The 25478-nt window shown below is 42.1% G+C and overlaps 1 protein-coding gene across 1 annotated transcript in view; it reads left to right on the top strand.

The window, feature by feature from the left end:
• The window catches only part of LOC139748047 (PDF receptor-like), a 168421-nt gene that overhangs the window by 14603 nt on the left and 128340 nt on the right, over positions 1-25478 (top strand). Inside the window, exon 2 of the mRNA XM_071660620.1 lies at positions 2060-2346. The gene's annotated coding sequence lies outside the window, so the exon portion shown is untranslated. The remainder of the gene's footprint in view (positions 1-2059; positions 2347-25478) is intronic.

Raw genomic sequence — 25478 nt, 5'->3', positions numbered from 1 at the left:
CATGGATTGTGTCTTGTCCCTCAAGTGTTAGGTGAAGGTCTTAGGTGCCACCACCTTCCACCACTCCCCTGAATGAGGTCGCGTCTCTGAAGTCTGATTTGGGTAGGTTACTCAGGAGGGCTTCTGAAATGAGAATAATGCTGAAGCGGATTGGGAGTCTGAATTACCACCATCATATAATATTCCCTTACAACCCGGGGCAACTCCAAGGACTCCTGTTTAGTCTAAACAAGTACACGTTTCAGATAACCCCCCACAAATATGGCTCAGTTCATTTTCCATTCCAGTTCGTATCAGAAGACCTTTGAATACCTGGGACATAATTGCCATTGCTCCCCTTTCTCCAGACGTTTACCAGGTGTATGATCAGATCCTCGCATACATGGGCTACTCTGCCAACATACCATGACTAGATATACTTGGGAGAACGGATATACTTTGGAGTACACATACACCTGGGGACAATAGACGAAGAGAACGGTCAATCCAGGCATTAAGATGGTGACTATAGCGTCCGGGATGTGTGTGTGTGGTATGAGTAAGAGAGGCTGTAGAGATAGGCTCATCATGTAGACAATGAGACTCAAAAAATGGGTTCCGAATAAAAGAACTGTGATGGTATGGGATCGAAACCTATGTGTTGTTGATTTTGATGACGCTTAATCGCTTGGTGATATCAGTAAGGGAAGTTAACTTGAAATTCAATGAGCTTATAAACATGAACATATACTTCATTTCGAAGTCGTATTATAAAAGATATGAAAGTGTATTTTTGTCAGTTATTGATATCAAAGATACTTTGATGAAATGGTAAACATTGAAAGAATGATTTCCTCTCTGTGATAGATATTACAGCTACAGTGAAGCATGCTTCAAAAACCTACCTTCCTAATTCTCGTACTTAAAGGAGATTCTGAAAGATGAGTTATCGGTAGGGCTGACACAGGCACGACTATTTTCAAGCAACATCTTAAAAATTATTATTTCACAAGTAAGATAGTGATAATGATTATAGTGTGATGAGAATCAATCATTTTTGTTTAACTTTCCTGCTACAGATATTTTGATTATCATGCTATCATAATTATCAAAGTCTTAACTTGATTCTTTCCTAAAGTATGATTATCTTCGTTACTATCAATTAATCGTTACTTTTTAGCATTCTTTAAATTGTGTTATAGTCCGTGTGGGTGCGAAAATGATTGCCATAACTAGATTTGATAATTACATTATTAACAAGATCACGGTGGATAAAGATAATTCCCTTCATTAGATTTGATAATTATTTTTATCGACAGGGTCACAGTGAGCAAAAATAATTACCTTCATTAGTCAATAAATACTTTATCAAGTCACAATGGGCAAAAAATGATTATCTAAGAATCAATAATTACTTTAAGGCCACAATGGGCTAAACATAATTATCTGAGATTCAATTATTACTCTATCAACAAGGTCAGTGAGCAGTATTAATTCCCTTCATTAAATTCAGTAGCTACATTATCAAGGTCGTTGTATGCAAAATAAATTCTATTCACATGGTCTAGTAATTAATGCATAATTAAAAAGTGAATATTCAAGCAGAAATAATGCCGGTAATTGATGAATGTATAAACAAGATGTTCCTGTTCATCAACACCTTGGAAAATGCTAACGTAATTTTGCCATCGTTGCGACACGGTGGAAACCCAGAGGATAAGTCGCCCGAGAGATCATATCTTAATGAGATGAAATGATCCGGGGAATATCCGATGCGACGCCCCCTGTCTGTTGGGGAAACTGTATAGTGTGTGTTTGCCATTAACAATGACAGTCAAGGATGTAGTGTTGTAAGTGGTGATTAGGTTAACGATAGGTGGTTGTAACCCCTGAGAGCAGATAAGTGTGATTTATATGATGATAGAAATTTGGTTATTCATTAATGATTTGATTCCAGTCATGTCGACTCTTGGCACACACTGTTGATAAAGACATCAAAGAGAAACTCTGAAGATGAAAGGAGACTTCTTGCAGATCTTTGGAATGGAATTATCTTCTTTATCTTTCATGTATGGTGAAGGACTTGAGGCGCGCTGTGACACAGTTGGATCACCCGAAGGCAGTGGCGGAGCCTTGAACGAGGAGGAGCCACAGCCACACCCGGGTGATGCATGTTTGACCCACATCACGGACTATGATCAAAGTGGACTCCGTGGCCACGATCGAGGCCAGCACCCAGGAAATGATGGCCGCGTAGCTAGGGCCACGATCGAAGCCAGCACCCGGAACATGATGGCCACGTAGCTATGGCCACGATCGAAGCCAGCACCCAGGACATGATGGCCACGTAGCTTCTCTTTGGCAAGGGTGAGTGTTTATCAACGTCATGTAGTGCCAATATTACATCTTCATTCCTTGTTAGATATAGGACGAGAATATGTTGGTCACCTTTTCCGCATGGTCGAATAATTCGCTTGTAATCGCAGCTAAATATCTGACGCCCTATAGCAGGTCATAGAATATTGCACAAAATCGCTTATATCGCTGACAACTGACGAAAAAGTCCAGAATCACAGAGTGAAAAGGTCGAGTGGGGATGAGAAGGTTGGGGTATGTTAGGGGTGGAATATGAGGTAAGTGGCCCGCTCGAGGCCACACAATTTAGCAGTTCGACCAGCTGCGTCGTATTGACTATGCGGGGCTCCTACAGCTAGCTGTTATCTGGGTAAGTTCATCGATTTTATGTACCAACACTCGTTAGTATGAGACATTACATGGGTCAAGATCATTGAAACTCGAAGGATTGAAACGTCATTAGGAACCACTTTGGTGGAGTCTTATGTACTAGTAGCATTCACCACAAGGTGGGTGTTTATACATACAGGGATGTTTCCGAGTCCGTGTGTTGTAAGGTCGTAATACTGGGAGGGTGGAGGTGTATTTGCTTGATATGAATAACGTATGACGTCAGTGAACGGTAATCTTTCTCTAGTTCCCGTTTGATCTAATGGTTATTGACGAGTTCCTCGAAAATCATACATATTCGCCCTTTCATTTTGAGGACATTAGAGCTTGACCAATTTTTGTCTGAAAATCTGAAATAGATGGGCTCGGTACACTAAGCCATAAACAAGATGACAAACAAACTATTCCATATAACAGTAACTTATAGTTAAGGAGACTTTAGAAGACCAGAGTTGGAGCTCTGTGACATGGTCGTTGCGCAACACGCCACCACCACAACCCAGTATAAGAGGCTGGGTTTCAAGGTCAAGTGCGATTAAAACTTTTATGTTGGTCCTGGATACCAAGCAGGTCTCCAACCTTGGCAGGTCGGGCTTCAAGGTGAGGTAGATCTCAAAGAGTCGAGAGGTCGATCCTAAAGTTTGAGTCTATAAAAAAGGACACAAAAAACACAAATTAAATAATAGAATAGTCACTCAACTTTTAGCATTTCGAGTTGAGAAGACAACACACAAAGGCACTATCTCATTTTGTGAGCTTGACTCCACTCGACTAAATTGAAACGAAACCTTTTCTTGTTCTTAAATATTGCAGAATATGTTCCTCAAGGTATCGGCATACATATACGAATATAGTGCACATGAACGCGCACTTCCTCATAACATACAAACCTCCAACATGAGGCCCCTGCATAGGGGTCCCTGGTTCGATCCTGGCTGTTGGAGGTTTGTACGATATGCATATATATACATATATGTAATTTTTGTTCGCGTACCGAAAGTCTGGACAATGAGTATTAAAGTAAACTGAAGAGTGAATTAGTGCTATGCTCCTCAATGTTTAGAGATCATTGTAAGACTCGTCATGTGTTAGAATGGCAGAAAATCCCTCCTTCCAAATAGAGAAATCGAGGAAAACCATTTCTCCACGCCAGTCAATCTCCATCAATCAAAAGCATCAATAGGTCTCTGTAAATGCGAGCAACACCAAGACATCCACATCTGTCACCAATACATGCTCTCCACAAACTAGAATACCCTGGTCGCCATTACTTAAGCTGCCGTTCCCCCAACTTCCTCCCCCAAAACCCATGTGTCGACGACAAACTGTTGGAGACCCGCTTGAAATACATTTTGTTGACGAGCACAAATCGCTGACGTCAAATCCATCAGGAACTCGAGCTCCAGCGCACGATCGTTAAGATGATATAGACGTTAATTTCGACAGTTTATCAAGAGCCATTCCAAACGTTTATTGCAGCCTGCGGTTCCCACCAATCATCATCATTATGGTCTCTGCTATCGCTGTGGCCTCTGCCATCAACTATGGCTTCTACCATTACTATGGTCTCTGCTAGGGATATGGCCTCTTTCATCAACGAAGGCGCCTATCGTCAGTATGGCCTGTTTCATTGTTATGGCCTCTACTTTCAACTATGGTCTCTTTCATCACTAAGGCCCCCTATCATCACTATGGTCTATCATCACTATGGCCTCGATCGTCACTATATATTCTGTTAACGAGACTGGGAGTCGGTGGACTAAATTTAGTCATAAATCAATTCAAAAGGAAGATCTTTGTCAAAATAGTTCTCTTCTGCTGTAGCAAAGTGATCTAGTGCGTCTGTGAGTGTGTCATCCTTGAAGACAGCGATGACGCATCGTAGTTATAATATATCAGATGGATAATTGTCGACGACTGTGAGGCGTCGTGGAGGTAAAATAAGCAGGGTTGGTCGTTGTCAACGACTTTGAAGCGATGTGGAGGTAAAGTAAGCGGGGTGGGTCGTTGTCGACGACTGTGAGATATAATAAAGCCAAACCACCAAACAATGTTGGTTCAGAGGTTCAGAAGCGACCAGGGTGGTGCGAATGGCCGAGCTAGGCGAGAATGTACTGAAGACCAGAGGGTGGTGTTGGTTCCACGAAGGTGGAGCTGAGGAAGACGTACAGACGATGATCCGCCAGCTGATGATATCAGTGATTAGATATCGCCCAGATAACGAGTGATAAGGTAATTCATTGAACGATAACATCAAGGGCGCAATATCATGAACAAAACAACCAACTAACTCAACAAGAACAAGGTCTCTGGAAGAACAACGCTTCTGACTTAACAAGAACAAAGTTAGAGGGTAAACAAGGACATTTTTCTGACAAGGACACTGCCCTTGGCTGAATAACAACAAAGACACTGACTGACTAACGCATAATCTTTTACTGAACAAGAACAAGGCCGGTGACTGAACAAGGACGATGACTGAACACGAAAAAGGTGTCCGGCAGAGCAACAAGGCCACTGGTACAACGACAAAACCGGTCGCTGGTTGGCATCAAAATGGCCACCCGCTGACGTACTGCAACAAAAAGGGGGCCATTCTCTGGGCACCGACCACAACGACGGAGAACAACGGACCAGAAACAGTGACAGTAATAGCAGGGATATGTCAATATAGTTCCCCAAGGACGCGGGAGACTACAGGCCTAACTTGCTTACATGGCGGGAAAGATTAGGTTCATTATTTTGTCCCATCCAGTATTCAGTGACGTGGAGTGGGGCGCAGCCAGTTGCCCTAGACGGTGTACACTCCCATAACGCTGGTGGAGACGGTAGGGCCCCTTGACCCAGGATGGTCACTCATCTAGTGGTCCGCGAGACGTCCATACCATCTCTTTATCTATCAAACAGGTGCGGAGTGGAGAATAGCACACAAAATGAGTCTCGTAGATCTAAATGTTAGACTGATAAACGTTTGACTAACACTGTGAAATATTTCCCACAAACCATCCAATTTTCTATGCCTCGTGGCTCTCAAAATCTTTTATTTCTGTCGACATTGAATCCAAAATGTAGTTTTAAAGATTTGCAATCTAGTCACGTCAGGTATGATGTCAGAACAAGAATGATATATTATACAAATGTTACGAACAGCAAGAGAAATGTGGATACGATACATAAGCTGTATAAAAGCAATTTGAGAATCTGGCATTTGGGGTTCGATTCGAAATGATCATGATACTCCCAGGATAAGCGTGTTAGCATGCCAAACTGTTACTGTCTGTCCGCCTGCAAGTTCATTCTAAGACCGTTTATAACGTCTTGTACAAATACCATGTTATCTAGTCTATGCAGCAGGGTTATTTCTCTTATACATGTGATCCTTGCTAGATCTTCTGTGATGTAAGTTTGTAATCAAAAGATGGGAATAATTGAATATTTTTTTTGGGTGTTTAACGAGCCAATCGGCCCAAGTCCGGCCCAAAGTTTACGTTGAATGTTAAACTACGCTTTCTATTTACCCTGGAGGAAGAGGCGCAATGATTAATGTTGACATGCGAGTTGAATATGACACAACAGCTTTGTAATCACCAGAGGGAAATTTTACATGAATAATTGCTATGATATCGTCACAGGCTGAGGCAAAATACGTCAATACTTCTGATTATAGATGGGAACACTAGGAAGAATTTCCTGAAGATATACTGGCAGAATTATCTCATTGAGGTCTTCCATGTACCTGACAGTCTGCCCAGAGGCTCATCAAACAGGAGGGGATTGTTGGAGTGCCTGGGGTGAAGCAGAGAGACCTGGCTTAGTGTGATTATCCGGGAGGAGGAAGTTGCTGGAGTGTTTGGGGCGACACAAAGGACCTGGCTCGGTGTGATCATCCGGCAGGAGGAGGAAGTTGCTGAAGTATCTGGGGCGACACAAAGGACCAGGCTCGGTGTGATTATCCGGCAGGAGGAGGAAGTTGCTGAAGTATCTGGGGGTGACAAAGGACATGGCTCGGTGTGATCATCCGGCAGGAGGAGGAAGTTGCTGGAGTATCTGGGGCGACACTAAGGACATGGCTCAGTGTGATCATCCGGCAGGAGGAGGAAGTTGCTGGAGTGTCTTAGCTCATGCAGGGTCCCAGACTCAATATGTTCAGACAGTAGGAGGTCGTTGATGTGTCTGCGTTCAAGGTGAGGCATGAAGTCGCTGATGTATTTGCACTGACGCAGGAGCCTTGAGTAAGTGTATGCTGCAGTGTAACGCTGTGCTCTGTGGCGTCGGTGGACATATTTCCTTCAATAGCACTTCCAGAGTCGCTTGAAGCTTAGGTGGTGGAGTCGGAGATGACATCTCCTAACCCCACTGCCTTGAGTTCGAACTCTTGCTTGGGTAGACGACGTGTATAACTTCAGTCTGTACATAGATCGTTGCTGAAGCTCTGACGGGCTTAACCTTCCCATAGCTCTGCTCTGCATCCGCCAGAGATGTGTCTACTCATAGCTGCTATGATGGTGTCTTGCTTGGTTATGACCGAGAGAAGACATAGCTGAGATTTAGAGCAGTAGTAAAAACATATCATTTGATCGGTGACTTAAACCAGTAACTAATTTCTTTATCCACTTATCGCTGTAAATCACGGTGGCTAGAGTCGCCAGACCAGTGTCTGGTTGGTTGGCCCTTGGGTTCTCCAGGTTAGCCCATGGTGGCCCGGAGTCTCCCAGGGTGGCCCCAAGATGGCCATATCCCACTTTTTACGGCCATTAGTCAACTTTCTCTCTCCGGCACCGAAAGTTCTGGAGGACGATTGGTTGTGTTGCACTTAAGTCAGGCAATCAAGAGTTGTGGTTTTTGTGTGTTGCTCTGTACCTCGGTCACTTTTCTGTTTCTGTTCGTTCCTCTTCCGGTCGTTGTTGTCTGCGCTTCAGTCAGTACGTATACCATTTTGTCTCCGTGTTTCTTTGTTAGTTGAGATGGCACTGGCAGCCGAGGCCCTAATCAACGTCATCCCATTGACTATATATACCCTTGCCTGAGCCAGGTACCCATTTTCACGACCAAGCCCTTAGGATGGGTGAACAGCTGTATTGACTGTGTACTGACTACCTCACCCAGGAATCGAACCTATGCTTTCGACCCTGGGGGCGGCCCGTGAATGCGTCACGTTCAGGAGCGCTAACCGCTACACCACGGGAGTTTCTGTCGTTATTTCTCTCTCTCTCTCTCTCTCTCTCTCTCTCTCTCTCTCTCTCTCTCTCTCTCTCTCTCTCTCTCTCAAGAGAAGTGGTGGTGACCACAGCCGTGGTAATGACCTTTCTTTATACCCGTAACAAATCAATCTTTCAAACTTTCTTTCCCTTACTAATTCCTTCCTCAAAGTTTGCTCCATAAAACATGTCTTTTCGCATTTGTCTTTTTCAACAGCGACTCCTTCACCCTGGCGAGAAAATTTTGGTTGAGATTTGTAAGATCGCAACCACAACTCTCGATTTCGTTCCAGAACACATTTCATAACTCAACATTTATAAGCCTCGACACCTCCAGGACCCGCTACCTCTAAGTCTTGCTTCTTTTGGGATCCCCCAATCCAGAACGCATATGTTCCAGACCTGTCTTTTGTCATAGCCTCTTTTCTTAACACTTCCATATCTTTTTTTCCGGGATCACTCGATCCAGAACACACCTGTTCCAGGACCTATCTCTTTACATTCTCCACTTTCTCATTGTTTGAAGTTTTGAAGACTTCCAGCAACCCCATTTCAAGACTACATCTTCTACTAGGCCGACTCTAGACTCTCCATTTACATGGATCAGCATCACTGGAATCTACATCTTTTATCGAGACTTAAATACTAAAATTACCTTCCAAAACCCACTGCCTCCAGGACCATTCCAGCATCCAATATTCGAGGTTATCACAAGGACTACTTCCAGGACCCGTAGTTCCCATGATTCCTTTCTAGAAATGACTGCTTCCGGGGCCTGTATACAGGTAATCTGGCACACATATCTTTTACAAACCACTTATGGAAATCAACTCGAGGACCAATTAGCATCAAGACCCTTAATCCACAGGGAACAACTACTTTAAAATTCCGTGACCCATCGGCAACAAGTTCTAGCTTCTACGTCATTGAGGAAGAACTTTTGTCGTGACTTTACACTTCCATGACCTACCACATCCATTAGCCTCCTCAAGGGCAGACCCGTTTTCCAGGAATCGCTCTTCTGAGGCTGCCTCTTCAGCGTTCGCCCATCTGCTCAAATCGACCGTCACAAAATCCACCAAACATTCTTTCTACTTAAGTGTGCGGGCGAGAGATTAATGTCTTTCCCTGTTAACCATGGCATCTCTGAGTACTGGATGGAGTGCCTGGCTTTGCTGCTGGACTTTCACGTCAAGGATCATGTGGGATGATTTGCACAAGAGAAAACGGGTTTCGCCGAGATGTACGAGGCCACTGGATCTCGCTTGTGTGTTTTGCATTGCGGTCAACGACAGCAAGACCCGGATACTGGCTATTTAGACGAGGGATTTCATGCCAGGTTTCGGGGAAATCATTAAATATAATGCCACTTATAAGGAAGGACCTGCTTCAACGACCCGTCATATTCGAAGTCGAAATTTGAGGAGTTCATATTTTCTAATGTTGGGGAATTGCCTTCATGGACAGTCTATGGTCATGATCAGTTATAGGAACGTGTCTTGGAATTCATGTTGGTGAGGCTGTTACTTAATTAATCAAGAAATTTGATAAGACGTATGGATATTTGACTCTTGGTACGATATCATACATGAATATCTAGTTGCTGGAATGACGTGTGAGTATACATAGATGCATGAATACTTTGCCTCCTGGTATGATACGATGTATGAATATTTGCCTCTAACTCTGATAAGCTCAGTCCATACACGAGGACCTTTCAATAGACCAGCTTGATAAGCTGGCAATGAGGATTCGATTATCGTGGTACGATAGAAGATTAAATCTTCTTACCAAGAGTTGTATCAAGACTTGAAGGGGGGTATCAGAGAGAGAGAGAGAGAGAGAGAGAGAGAGAGAGAGAGAGAGAGAGAGAGAGAGAGAATCGTATTATATAGGTTTGTCTTTTCAAAATCTGGAAAAGGTTCCAAGTCTCTGACCCAATGGATACCCTTAACGTCTTGATGAACATTGTCTCATTTATACTTCTTTTGATTCTCTTTTGTCTAATGAAAACAATAGAATATTCTGATCCTTTGACAACATTTAAGACTTTCTAGAATCTATAAAATGATAATCTCCAGATTCGTGGAACATGGGGCCATGCAATTCCTTACCTTCGCAGTAATCTCGACCACTTTCACTTCGTCTTGTATGACCCAGCATTTGACGTGCAATCTCCTCAGATTTGCAATATTTCATAACTAGTGACTCGTGTTCACAACTTTCCCTCCGTCATATAACGCCAATTTTACTCCAGGTGCATGATGTCTTGAGGGACTTGCTCAAATACCCATTTTCCCGTGGATTTTTACATGCATCCTTCTCCTATTTCTATGTATCCTGAGTCGTCTAAGATAAACTTTCCCTGTCTTGGCCATTTGATTTATTATGGGCCACTTGCACGGTGAGTGTGTTTGGTCTTGCAATTATCTTTACCATCTGAAGGTGGTACAGATTTTTCGGTCGTTGGATGTAGCTTACGTTGACGGCCTTAATGACCTTGGTAGTTGATAGGCCAAGAGCCCAAAGAACCAACTCGTTCTTATTTCCATTTTGCCCTGGCTTATATAACTTAATCCAGAATGGAGGGAATTCTAGTACCTTCGCTTCATGGGTGAAATAAGGTATCGTAACTGCTATTCCTAGTATGGTTGATTCCTATACAGAAACTATGCTATGGGACGTAACAGTTGATGTATTCCTGGGTCAAGATCCTTGGAGGGACGGAAACACGCGTAGTCACCTAGGGAGAGGAAAGGCCGAAGTAATACCTGTAGAACAGAGAGAGGGAAGCAACATCACAAAGTACAAGGACAGGGATGGTTGCAGAGAAGTTTAAGCGGGAGAAATGATGAAGAGTAATGCTACTTGCTCCACTTTGGCTACATGTGGAAGAGGAGCTACTCCCGTTATGTGAACAGTACTTCACAATGATAATGTCTTCGTTTTTTCCTTTACAGTCGCAATGCATCCGCGTCCCAGCTAACTACTACGTGATTCGTTTCCAGTCAGAGTATATCCTTGTCCCAGCTAACTGCTCCATAATTACAATAATACGCTGGACATTACCCATGCACGTTCCACATTATCTGTATGTCTCTTAGTGATACTTAAAGAAACTGGATAATATTCATAGAACACTTGGCAATAACCCAAGGCTTTCTGTCGAATATTTAATGTATATGACTATTTTCAATGCTCTTCATGGTATGAAAATATAATGTTTCCAAAACTTCAGAATCTCCGATGAATACCTGGCAGAATCGTTGAAATTTTTTGGCGATATTATTAGCTTAAAAGTTTCCATGAAACTCGTAACTACGCCAGAAAAATTCTTAAAAGCAAGTCTTGCGACGCCTATCAAAATATTTGAAGTTCTTAAACACATGCCATGACACGGTAATCAATGTGGTGAAGGCTCTCGGGAACCCACGTTGGAGTTCTTAAGACATTCCTGGAACATGTGACGGTGGCTCTCAAGCTAACGGGCCTCCGAGGGCACCACCTGACTCCCTCCGTCAAGAGGTCAGTCTCTGGGTGTTAGGTTGAGGGATTACCCAACGCAACACCCGGTTCCCTCCGTCAGGTGGTCAGTTTTTAGGTACCTACTGAGGGAGAGCCCCAGGCAAGACCAAGCTCCCTTCGTCAGGTGGTCAGTCTCGAGGTACTACAGAGGCAGAGCCCCAGGCAACGCCAGACTCCCTCCGTCAGGTGGTCAGTTTTTAGATACCTATTGGGGCAGAGCCTCTGGCAACACTAGACTCCCTTCGTCAGGTGGTTAGTCTCAAGGTACTACAGAGGCAGAGCCCCAGACAACACCAGGCTCCCTACGTCAAGTAGTCAGTCACTAGGTACTACCAAGGCAGAGCCCCAAGCAACGCCAGACTCCCTCCGTCAGGTGGTCAGTTTTTAGATACCTATTGAGGCAGAGCCTCTGGCAACTAGACTACCTTCGTCAGGTGGTTAGTCTCAAGGTACTACAGAGGCAGAGCCCCAAACAACACCAGACTCCCTCCGTCAGGTAGTCAGTCACTAGGTACCACACTGGGGTGGAGCCTCAGGCATCAGCCAACGCACTTCTCGTATCGTCTCATCCTGAGCGTCTGTCAACAAATCCAACGTCTGTATCGCGGGCAGCCTAAGGGTCCGAGTTGGCTGGTCGACTGAGACTATATTGTGGACCTAAGACCCTGAGGACAAGATGGTTCTATGGTGAGGGGTCTTTGCGAAGTACCCGAGACGCTGAGGACAAGATGATCTTTATTTTTTGGTGAGGCCGTTTGCGAGGTCGAGACAAATCCGTTTTTTATCTTCGTAAGGATTTTGTTGTTTGTGGATGACTTTGGCAAGTAGTTTTGTAACAAGCTGGGATACGGAAAGATCCAGGAATACCCGTTTATGATATGGAAATTAACCATCGTGAATAATTCATTTATTGCAGCCAAATTTCAGAGTATTAACTTTCATTAATTCTGCTGCCAAGTTTCAAATTTCTATCTTGCAACTTTGCTGTCAAGTTTCAAACTATTACCTTGTAATTCTGCTGCCAAGTTTCAAAATTCTATCTTGCAACTTTGCTGCCAAGTTTCAAACTATTACCTTGTAATTCTGCTGTCAAGTTTCAAAATTCTATCTTGCAACTTTGCTTCCAAGTTTCAAACTATTACCTTGTCATTCTGCTGTCAAGTGCCACGGGATCGATCAAACGAAGTCCACCAAGATACTAGCAATGTAAGAAGCAACATATGAAATACAAGTATATTTGTTACGTTAAGTGGATAGTCTTTTAGGTTCGTACAACTCTCTCCTGATGTTAATGATCCATAAATGGCGTTACACTCGTTGAACTTGCCGTTACAGAATTCAATTAACACTCATTTCTATCAAAAGACGAAATTGATCATTTTTTTCAATCTTGTCTCCTCTTTCCTTCTGTCATGACTTGATCTACTCTACACGTCTCATCTCGTGGCTGAAAGCATCGGTGAGAATGAGACGGCAAGATGACGGGTACATATCCACATTAATCCTCCTTGTGTCAGTGTTTTACTAAGCTGTTACCTCCTGCTGAACGATCGTTATCTCACCGAGGTAATGATGTTAAAGTGAACGAAGAGGCGTTTCCTCCCAGAAAGCGATTTCGTTTTGCGTCGTCCTACAAGCTGTGTGTGATCTCTTACCAAAAGTCATTTGCTCTATTGCTTCGTTATTAGCCGAAAGTGCGTTTACTGAAGTCCTGACCCACTTGCTTACTGACCCCTCTAGCTTGGTGTGAGAGTGTGAGTATTGGCCCACGAGCTGCCACCCTGATAGCCACCGTCTCTAGGGTAGGCCTGGCTACCACGGTCTCCTCGCGTGATAACCCCTCCACCTCGAGCACCAGAAGGGTGTTGGTTCTCCGCTCCACATCGGCTGGCGTGGGAGGGTTCAGGCAGGAGGTAATGAGATGCAAGTGGTTCACACAACGCCTAAGGAGGTGGAGAGGCGGAGGGGAAACCCGATATCGAGGTCGAGAGACGATCTCATGTGGGCAATGCTGTTGTCTCGAGTGCCTGACACACGCACACACACACACCTTCTGCTACCCACTTGGTGCCACACGATTGCCTGTGTCTTAAGGCGGAATTTCCCCCAAGATGGAGCCTAGTATTTGATTTCCAAATGCATGAAGTTTTTTCTAATGTTCATCTTCTCGTGGTTATCAGCATATTGTATATGTATTTCAAACTTCTTCGCCGTTTTCTGTGTGAGTGAGGTAGCATCATCGAAACCATTCGTGGTCCCTTGTCCACAATCTGGCCCCACTGACCTTTCCATGGTTCCTCCCCTGACCCATTCACATGCTTTGGTTCAGTCCAGTGATATAGGATGATAAATCCAAAATGACATCAACTTTATCACTTTTAAGAGCATTTGATAGTGGGGCAAACTCATCTGTGCGTAGATGCGTAGTTATCCATAGTGGAGCAAACTCATCTGTCGTAGTCTGTACGTAGATGCGTAGTTATCCAATTCATTTTCTGGTTCATTTGCATCGCAATATTTTTTTTTCAGTTTGGTTCTGTAACGATGTTTGATGATTAACCACAACAGGCCAAGACTGACGGATGGGTATATGTTTATAGCATCGATGATATCATCCACCTATCATAGCCTCGCATGACTGCAACCACATCACCATCTCATCTCACAAACATATAATCCAAGCCCCACTTCCTCCCCAACACATCACCACCAATTCATCCATCCCAACGCATCATCCCACCACCACAACATTCTCCCCAACGAACTGCCCCACCTCGACTTATCCCCACCCCCATCATTCACTATTTAACCACTATATCATCCCAATATATCATTCTAACAAATAATTCCATGAAAAACACTTCATCATATCACCCTATAAGACAAACGAATCTCTGGGAGACTGCTCTACATGAGAATATTCACGCAAAATGAAGATCGGTACATACGTAGAATAACTATTTGCTTCTTATCTTTTGTATCAGTGACTGACAGATTAAGTTTCTTGCGCCGCTCTCCACTTATCATCACATCTCACGCCTCCTGGATAAAGCTATAAAGTTCGATCACAGTCTTTTGAAAACTCAAGGAAGACCTCGTGAGCCAGAGGAATCTAACGCTAGCAAAAATGTGCGATCACACACTAATGGCCAGGGGAAGAATGGAAAGTTTTGTGGTAATGGGAAATAATGGAAGATAGTTTTCTTAAATGAATCTTTATTCCTGTTAGAAATAAAGTGTTCGCTGTTAAAGATGTACACTTTATTCAGTGAAGAATTGTTTTCAGTTCTTAACTGTAATGTTTTGCTACTCTTGATTTTTTCGAGCACCTTAGTGTACATTTGTATATAATCATACACTGTACTCTATGTATCCGGTAAAACTGTGGTGTATGAGTTAGTAAGAAATGATTAGAACTTACGTTAGACTTGTAAAATCGAGTCCTCAATAGTAAACGAATCTCACTGTTGGTGTTTCCAAGCGGTATTGAAGAGAGTCGACCCACTTTCACTTCAAAGCACTGTCGAATCATTTGCACTTCGTAGTATTGAACCACTTACATTTCGAAGCAGTGATGAGCCCCTTGCATGTCGAAGTGTCAAACTACTTTCATTTCGAAGCACTGTCGACCCATTTTTACTTTGAAGCATTTTCAAACCACGTTAACTTTAATGTAGTGTCAAGCCACTTGCGATTACGGAGCAGTGTTGAATCACTTGCAGTTCGAAGCAGAATCAAACACTTGTACTTCGAAGCAGCGTCGAACCCCCGCGCCTTGACCTCCTTCCTATCTTGCGCCTGGAAACGTTCCATGTTATCAATTCTACATCTTTGCTCCCTCTGGATGCAGCTCACGGTGCCTCGCAAAGCTGGTGTCGGATTTTCATCTTGAGAGACGGGAAGGGTTAGCGGAACACACAAACACAAAAAAGAAGATGCGAGGGAAAATGGTTTGCCTACACTAACATGTAATGGAATTTCCCTTTTACGTGAAAGGAAGATAAAACCTTTGGAATACATCAGAGTCATATCTGAATTTTGGATGCTTTGAGATTTATGCCACTTTTTAGAAAGGTTGAGTCTGTCTATTGAAATAATTGTTAATACTTTTTTGGGCCATTCTTTCGTCTGTTTCCTTGCGCTACCTCGCTAACGCGGGAGACAGCGACAAAACAAAATAAATAAATAAATAAATACTTTTTTTTTAAATATAAAAATCTGATGTGCAGTGTGTGTGTGAACTCTTAAGTGATACGTTTTTCGTTAGCTTTTATTTTCTAAAGAATGAAACATACGATTTCCTGTATAGAAAATTGATCAAAGAGAAGTAAGAGAAGCAGAGAAGCAAAGTTGGAGAATATTTACAAAAAGACTGACATATTTTGAGTCGCACGAAGAAATGTGTCACTTGCGCAGCAGTTATAATTGCTTTTGTGTTTTCATACACTTGAGTCTGTGCTCCAGCCACTCGTAGTCATAGCTAATGAACCGAATATCATTACTGACATCGGAGTTAATTGTGCCTCACAACGGCACACCAGGGGACGTCTGCCCTCCCCCGTTCATGGCTAACAAAAGTGGCAGAGAGAGAGAGAGAGAGAGAGAGAGAGAGAGAGAGAGAGAGAGAGAGAGAGAGAGAGAGAGTAAATGGATATGAATAAGTCTCGATTCAGCCAACCTCGACTAGACGGACCTCGGAAACAAAGGACGTTGGCCGCCCATCCCGTGAATGTAGTTCAGTCCGAAATCGACTGGTTCCAACACCTTGGTCGTGGAAACGATTGGCGTTATTCTTGAACCTAGTTTGACAACATCGTCGATACTGTATATCTTTTGTTTTCATGTCAGGGTTTCTTTTCCTAGCATTATTACCATGCACGGTGAACCGATCTCTGCAACCATGATTCATAAAGATAGTGGCGTGAAAAAGAAAGACGAATGAGTGCGAGTCTTGCCCAGAAATCGGTCAATTGCGTTGTTAGAGTCTTGGCGTATCGGTAGCCCACATGTGTGAGCCATATGGAATGAAGAAACTTGGCCCATCTGTCGGACACAACCGGATCTATATACAGAAATTCACTATGTTGTTAATGTCCTGAGAATAATAGATCATAATACATCACCCGGATTTAACGGACCATTGGCACTAATGTACATCCATTCCCCACTCTGTCCGTAAGTTCAAGGTTATACTGTAGAGTAATAATAATCCAGTAATTATCTTCATTATCATGTATGTTTAGGAACACAAGTTATATCTACATATTCTGGCCCATCCATGTAAATATGTATAAAGAGGGACACGTCCACGGCAATGTTACTAGTACACGCCTGAGACTCGAACCCGGGACACTTGAGAACGGTGGCCAGATAAGCTACTCTAAGATTACTGATCTACAAGTTGTTTCTCCTGAGCTTTTTAACTCGCCAGTAATCTATCGATACTCTGTTCCGCTACCTTTCTCGATGGCCCCGGTTCGATTCTTGGACGAACAATGGAGAAATTCTTCTGGGTGATTTACATGTGACGATACATGTTCTGATACATAGACATCACTGAGATGCTCACGAGTTTATGTGTGGCGTCCTTGTGATTAGCGTGGGCTGGCTGTCCCAACCTAATTGGCCCACAGGGTGTAAGCAAAGGGACTCGGAGCTGCAGCACTTTGTGTGTGTGTATATATATATATATATATATATATATATATATATATATATATATATATATATATATATATATAAATATATATATTCCTATGAGTCCACTGAGAAAATGAAACGCTTATCGTGTTTTATTTTCCCAGTGAACTCTAGTTTCATTTTCCCCAGTGGATTCGTAGGAATATCTTGATCACGCCCAAAATTGTCATCCTTTCCAATATATATATATATATATATATATATATATATATATATGTATATATATATATATATATATATATATATATAGAAGTAGGTCATAGTGATATACGTGATCTCGTATTTACTGAAAACCATGAGGATGAGCATGAAACGGGCCAAGTCCCAAGTGCACTTTCGTGTGATTAATACATCGTCATGGGAGACATAAATGGAAAGAAGAATCTCATTCTTGTTTCTCTCCTTACGATGCATTAATCACACTATGCACTTGGGACTACCCTTGCTTCATATTTTCTCGTGGTTATCAGCGTAAATATATATATATATATATATATATATATATATATATATATATATATATATATATATATATATATATATATATACACATACATATATTGGAAAGGATCACAATTTTGCGCTTGATCAAGATATTCTTGTGAGTCCACGGGGAAAATGAAACACGAAAAGTTCCCAAGTGCACTTTCGTGTAATAATCACATCATCAGGGGAGACACAAGAGAGAAATATAACAGTTGATATACATCGAAGAGACGAAGCTAGGACGCCAGGCGTCCTAGCTTCGTCTCTTCGATGTATATCAACTGACTGTTATATTTCTCTCTTGTGTCTCCCCTGATGATGTGATTATTACACGAAAGTGCACTTGGGAACTCATTTCTTTTCCCCGTGGACTCTTAGGAATATCTATATTGTAAATTGATATTCAACTTCTCGCCTTAGGTGGAGCCTCTTACCTTTACACTAATGTCTGTGCTTGTCCTTATTGTCATGGACTGATCTCCCTTCGTACTATCATTAACACCTCCATTACCCTGGGAAGCGAACTACTGGCCATCAGCCAGGGATGTGACTTCGAGGCATAACGTAGCGCGATACGCGTCTGAATTCTTCGTAATGGTGTATCACACTTTTTCTGTGGGACACATTATCATCAGTCTTTCAGCTCTCGCGAAAATGGTGGGTTTTGGGTGGCATAGATGCATGGTGGAAGGAAAGTCGTGGAAGGAGAGTGATGGACCCGGAAATTTTTCCTTCATGTTTATCACACAATACGAAAGTGTGACGGGAGATGAATACCCGTAACGGGTCGTTACGTAACGACTGGTAACGACACTCGAGGATTTTGGTCTTAGAAAAAATCCCAATTTTTATCTTTCCGGGTTGGGTAACAGCGGTAGTATGTAGGACTGCTTCCGTTGTACACTAGTGTATGGCACACTATTGTATGATGTATACAAATTCAGATATTTCCTTTGTGTTTTCGTCAATCTGTCTGTGTCTTTGCTTTGGAGTTTGCCTTTCCAGCAGAAACTTTGGCAAGAGAAAGCTTCTTATTTAAGTTCTAATATTGTATTTGGAGGTGCTTGTTCAGCAGATACTTTGGCAAGAGAAAGCTTCTATTTAATTTATAATACTGTATTTGGAGTTTGCCTGTTCAGCAGATACTTTGGCAAGAGAAAGCTTCTTATTTAAGTTCTAATATTGTATTTGGAGGTGCTTGTTCAGCAGATACTTTGGCAAGAGAAAACTTCCATTTAAGTTCTAATATTGTATTTGGAGTTTGCCTGCTCAGCAGATACTTTGGCAAGAGAAAGCTTCTATTTAATTTATAATATTGTATTTGGAGTTTGCCTGTTCAGCAGATACTTTGGCAAGAGAAAACTTCCATTTAAGTTCTAATATTGTATTTGGAGTTTGCCTGTTCAGCAGATACTTTGGCAAGAGAAAACTTCCATTTAAGTTCTAATATTGTATTTGGAGTTTGCCTGCTCAGCAGATACTTTGGCAAGAGAAAGTTTCTATTTAAGTTCTAATATTGTATTTGGAGGTGCCTGTTCAGCAGATACTTTGGCAAGAGAAAACTTAAATATTTTAGTTCTGATATTGTATTTTCTAATGATTTAACATGTTTCCCCCAAGATGAATGAAGAAAAGAAATATCTCATTTCGAGTCTGAATCGTACAGTTCAATTTAGTGTGTATAGGGAAGTAAAAATATCAAACATTTCGTTCTTTTATAGAGATTAATTTCATTAATCATAAGCATAGCGTATAATCTGGTTGTTCACTGCGATGTCTTGAACCATAAATGCATTTCGCCCAATTTTCTCAAAACTACAATAAAGGAATTTTCTTTTCTGGTTCTCGCTATGAGATTCTTGAAAACCAGAATTTTTCTGTGTTTGCCTCAGCACGCGGCAAACTTTGCAAGTCGACAATACAGCTTGGAAAATAAAGGGAAAAAAGGCTTTCCCTCGGAGCTTTCAAGTTTGGTAATGGACGGGCTGTGAGTGGGCAATATTCAGGGTTCTCCAAAGATGTATTTGAGATATCCTGATTACCACGAGACAATGCATTGGTTGTGTATATCATGTATATACGAAATCTTGACATTAGTGAACGATATCTCTGGGAAAAAATCGCAAGTTAACTGTATGAGGTTGGTAGGCTTTCAGATTTTTTCGTTCGTATGTCATTTTAAAACTGTAAAGATATTTTTATTTTGATCTTACACACTGCAAAACTCATGTGGTTCTGTTCTCAGGATAATCGGTTTTATATTAAACATTTGTAAGGGAACTGCATATTGCAGAATTATATATGTATATATATATATATATATATATATATATATATATATATATATATATATATATATATATATATATATATATATGAATAAGGGCAGCAAGTATGAATATGTACATGTGTATATATGTATGTCTTTGTATATGTGCGTTGAAATGTATAGGTATGTATATGTGCGTGTGTGGACAGCGACAAAGTATATATAGATATATATATTTCTTTCTTTCAAACTATTCGCCATTTCCCGCGTTAGCAAGGTAGTGTTAAGAAGAGAGGACTGGGCCTCTGAGGGAATATCCTCACCTGGCCCTCTTCTCTGTTCCTTCTTTTGGAAAATTAAAAAAAATTGAGAGGGGAGGATTTCCAGCCCCCCGCTCCCTCCCCTTTTAGTCGCCTTCTACGACACGCAGGGAATACGTGGGAAGTATTCTTTCTCCCCTATCCCCAGTGATTATATATATATATATATATATATATATATATATATATATATATATATATATATATATATATATATATATATATATATATATGAATAAGGGCAGCAAGTATGAATATGTACATGTGTATATATGTATGTCTTTGTATATGTGCGTTGAAATGTATAGGTATGTATATGTGCGTGTGTGGACAGCGACAAAGTATATATAGATATATATATTTCTTTCTTTCAAACTATTCGCCATTTCCCGCGTTAGCAAGGTAGCGTTAAGAAGAGAGGACTGGGCCTCTGAGGGAATATCCTCACCTGGCCCTCTTCTCTGTTTCTTCTTTTGGAAAATTAAAAAAAACAGAGGGGAGGATTTCCAGCCACCCGCTCCCTTCTCTTTTAGTCGCCTTCTACGGCACGCAGGGAATACGTGGGAAGTTTTCTTTCTCTCCTATCCCCAGGGAATATATATATATATATATATATATATATATATATATATATATATATATATATATATATATATATGCATATAAACCAGCGACTGATGTTCCGTTAGGGATGGGTGTTTTACATATTTATAGCAGGCCTGGGGCCAAATTGTTATAGGCATATGAATCATTCAAAATATACGACGCCACCCTTTCGAACATGTCTATCACTGTCTCCAAGAGTCTGTTGACATCAGTCTTCATATCATTCCATATTATGATTCTATCGCATAAGACGAAAAAAACAAAATGTTTTCGTAAGCAAATTTGGATGTTTACAAAAAGTGATTTACATTAGCAATTCTCTACAAAACTCAGAGGAACCACCAAGGTCTCTGAGGATTCATGTGAAGCGAGAGGGGTTCGGTGGAAGGGAGGTCCGTGGAAAGGGTTAGGGAGGGGAGGTCCGTGCAGGGGGTTAGGGAGGGGAAATGACCGTGAAGGGAGTCTGGGAGGAGAGGACCCATCATGGGATGGGAGGCGGGGAGATCCGTGTTGGGGATCAGGGACGGGAGGTCTATGCAGGATGGCCGGTGGAGGGGAGGACCCATCAGGGCTGAGGGGAGGTCCGTGCAATGGGTCGGTGGAGGAGAGGGCCCACCATGGGGTGGGGGTAGAGAGGAGGGTTTGCATAAGAGGTTTGCATGATGGAGGAGGGAGTGGTTGGGTTGCATCCGGCCAACAACCTGACCTAAGCAATTGAGGATTTGAATCTGTTTCATATGAGCTTCGAAGCTGTGTTGAAGCAAATATAATTAGAGCCGTAATGATAATAATCATGATAGTTATGATTAATGATAATTATGATTGATAATTGTGATAATACTTGTTATGACAGTAATAATTGATACTTATCAATGACAGTGATGTTGATAATGATAATAATAATGGATGATAATGATACGAAATATATTCATTTATCAGTGACTCTCTACGCTAATTTGATTCCAACATATTACGAGAAGATGCCCAAACTTACAAAGGCCTTGGGAGATGAGGCTGGGACGACAGATGAGACCTCTCGCCTCCCAGCATCCAGTATGATCCGTGTGGAATGTGGCAGACGTTCCTTAAAACATTCATCCTGGGTTTAAGAGCATTTTATCATAACTGTTTGTTTAGACACTTGGTACTAATGCAGTTCATCCTGGACGGAAAAAATTCAGGCTTTTCACTCGATGGATATGGGAGGTTATCTGGGATGATCCTATATGAATGTGATAGAATTGAGTCATCTTGTACTAGTGCTATTCACCCATAGAAACCTTAAACCACTGAGACTATATTATCACCCAAAATACGATTTGTATAATGTAATTATAATCAGTTCCCTGTCCAGCGATTTCTCTTTAGAGTACCATCACCATGCCAGCCAGAGGGAATTTATTTTTCCAGTTGTTTCTCTGAGGGTTGGGTGTTAACATCTCTGACTTTACTGCCAAGGACGGTGGGGGAGAGACAAGCTCGAGATATTAAAGAGGCGTTCCAAAGACGTCCATTCTGTTGGTGGCGAGAACAGGCAACCGGTCCTATAAGAAGATATGGCACAGCCCTGGGCTCGTGCCAACCCTCTTGGACCCATCACTTATGGATGGAGTAAGACAACAGTTAGGCCTACATAACCAGAGGATTCGGTAGTACTGACCTACTGACACTTTAGATAGGAGGAAGGACATGCCACACGCCCCTCTGGTATATTTTGATAGGAGGAAGGACATGCCACACGCCTCTCTGGTATATTTTGATAGGAGGAAGGTCATGCCACACTCCTCTCTGGTATATTTAGATAGGGGGAAGGTCATGCCACACGCCTTTCTGGTATGATTAGATAGGAGGAAGGTCCTGCCACTGGTGGTTAGGAGAAAGTGTAACTCGAACATGTTTAGGAAATATAGTTTCAGATGGGTGAGTGTCTGGTAGTGTGGAGTTCATGACCGAGTTAGGGAAAGGGGGAGCTGGAATGAGCCCAGCGCCAGAATGATCCCAGAGCTAGAATGAGCTCAAGACTAGATTGATCCCAGAAAGTTCCCAGATCTAGAATGATCCCAGGACAAGAATGAGCCAAGAAAATCTTAGAGTGAGCCCAGAATTCTATATAATGAGCCCAAAGCTGGAGTGTAAGCATGCCAAGAATTCTTCAAAAAAAAAAAAAATGTTAAAGGTGTTTTGACGACTTTATATTGAAAAAGGTAAACTAAGTATCCCTTTTCCTTAATGCACATTGATGTGATGACTAAGCAGATCTCACGCCTTAATGAAAAATAAAGTAGTAGTTTGATAGAGGTGGTTCATTCAAATGAAGTAATTAAGTATTCAAGTAATTATGCATCTTGATGCCTCACTTTATTCTTCACATGGTAACCTGCACGGTAAGAGGGACGGTCGTGTATACCCTGAGAATAGGATTCTCGACTTTGTGATATATAAACACAGCATCACCAGCGTTGATAAGTCTTATCTTTCATCTTTCCTCGTGGTCTTCATCTTAAAGATACTTAGGGACGAAGCCTCTCCCAGGGAGATGAAGAACTACATAAGATATGAGTAGCGTCAGGAACTTCAAGGTAAAGTACCTTGAATCCAAGGGAATCGTAAGCTACCAGCGAAGGAACTGGAGAATATTCTCCTCACAGAATTAAACTTCTGGGATGATATTTCTTTCATCGCTGGTCATGTCGGCCGATATTGCACACGTTCTCGCCTGCTTCGTGCCCAGTGGTCGTCGCTGACACAAACGTACGTGTGAGGGTGGGTGGGTGGAGGAGAGAGAGAGAGAGAGAGAGAGAGAGAGAGAGAATGGGGTGACTGGGCTAACAGAGCAAGAGACACACGATGGAGAGAAGAATATATTTGCAGAGAGAGAGAGAGAGAGAGAGAGAGAGAGAGAGAGAGAGAGAGAGAGAGAGAGAGAGAGAGAGAGAAGGTAATCCTGGGAATGAACGTGTCCAAGGCTTTTCCCTGGTCCTCTGACGAGACGATGCATCCTTCTCTCTCTCTCTCTCTCTCTCTCTCTCTCTCTCTCTCTCTCTCTCTCTCTCTCTCTCTCTCTCTCTCTCTCTCTAAAAGTATCTTTCCCTCTCATTCGTGTCTCTTGTTCTGTTTCCCCCCTCTCTCTCTCTCTCTCTCTCTCTCTCTCTCTCTCTCTCTCTCTCTCTCTCGGATCACTTGAGCAATATTTACAGTCCCTTCTTGAATGTCTGCTCGTGATTTTTATTTTCTTTCTTTACCTCCATAATCCTCTCCAGTCTTCCCTCGCTGCCCAGATAACCATTCAAGGCCTTGCCTTTCATCCCTCTCCCTTTTTTTGTGGCCTTTCCTGACCCTTTCATATCTCTCTCGACCGAGTCAGTTTCAAGTCCAACACAGCTTTCCATTTTCTTTAGATTTCCATATTGTTTCACGAACCAGTCCTTTACCCTTAGAATGTAGCATTCCTTTTCATTTCAGTCCATATATGCACATAAGTCGTCCTTTTCTAACCAGTCCTTATCTAACCTTAGTTATTAATTAGTCTATATTCTAAATGGCGTCCTAGCTACGGCTCTACGTCGTATATCAACTGACTGTTATATTTCTTTCTTGTATCTCCACTGATGTGATTATTACACGAAAGTGCACTTGGAATTTATATCATTTATATCATTCATATAATTGAATCATCTCTTTCTTCTTTGTAACTGATCTACTATCGTCCAATTTTTCTTGACATTTGTTTTCGAGAATAGTGAATTTAGTCTCTCTCTCTCTCTCTCTCTCTCTCTCTCTCTCTCTCTCTCTCTCTCTCTCTCTCTCTCTCTTCCCAGCGTCTAGATTTTTTTTTTTTTTTGGCGTAGCTTGGACTGGCTGGTGAGGATGGGTAAAATATTAGTCAGGTGCTCGGGTCGGTCGACGCTCAGACGTCAGAGAGGTTCAGATGCAGGAATATATCTCATGACGCTACGATATATCTTTATTTTGGCCTTCACGTTCGACCGGAGAGTCCAGCTGTGTGATGTGTATGACTGGAGGTAGGAGAGAAATGTAGGCGAGGGGATGGGAAGTGGATGTTCAAGACTAAAGACGAGTAAGGATATAGAAATGTGGGTTGATAAGAGAATATTATACCTGTATATGTTCTGGTGTGTGGACAGGTGCTGTGGCATAGCTGTACCATACCTGTATATGTTCTGGTATGTTGACAGGTGTTGTGGCATAGCTGTATATGTTCTGGTGTGTTTACAGGTGCTGTGGCATAGCTGCACCATACCTGTATATGTTGTGGTATGTTGACAGGTGTTGTGGCATAGCTGTATATGTTCTGGTGTGTTTACAGGTGTTGTGGCATAGCTGCACCATACATGTATATGTTGTGGTATGTTGACAGGTGTTGTGGCATAGCTGTATATGTTCTGGTGTGTTTACAGGTGTTGTGGCATAGCTGCACCTTACATGTATATGTTGTGGTATGTGGACAGGTGTTGTGGCATAGCTGTATATGCTCAGGTGTGTGGACAGGTGTTGTGCCATAGCTGCACCTTGCATGTATATGTTGTGGTATGTGGACAGGTGTTGTGGCATAGCTGTATATGTTCTGGTGTGTTTACAGGTGTTGTGGCATAGCTGCACCATACCTGTATATGTTGTGGTATGTTGACA

The sequence above is a fragment of the Panulirus ornatus genome, chromosome 72, assembly GCF_036320965.1.
Source record: "Panulirus ornatus isolate Po-2019 chromosome 72, ASM3632096v1, whole genome shotgun sequence".
NCBI classification, from domain to species: domain Eukaryota; kingdom Metazoa; phylum Arthropoda; class Malacostraca; order Decapoda; family Palinuridae; genus Panulirus; species Panulirus ornatus.
Note: the sequence above shows the minus strand (reverse complement) of the source record. Positions and strands in the feature narration are given on the sequence as shown.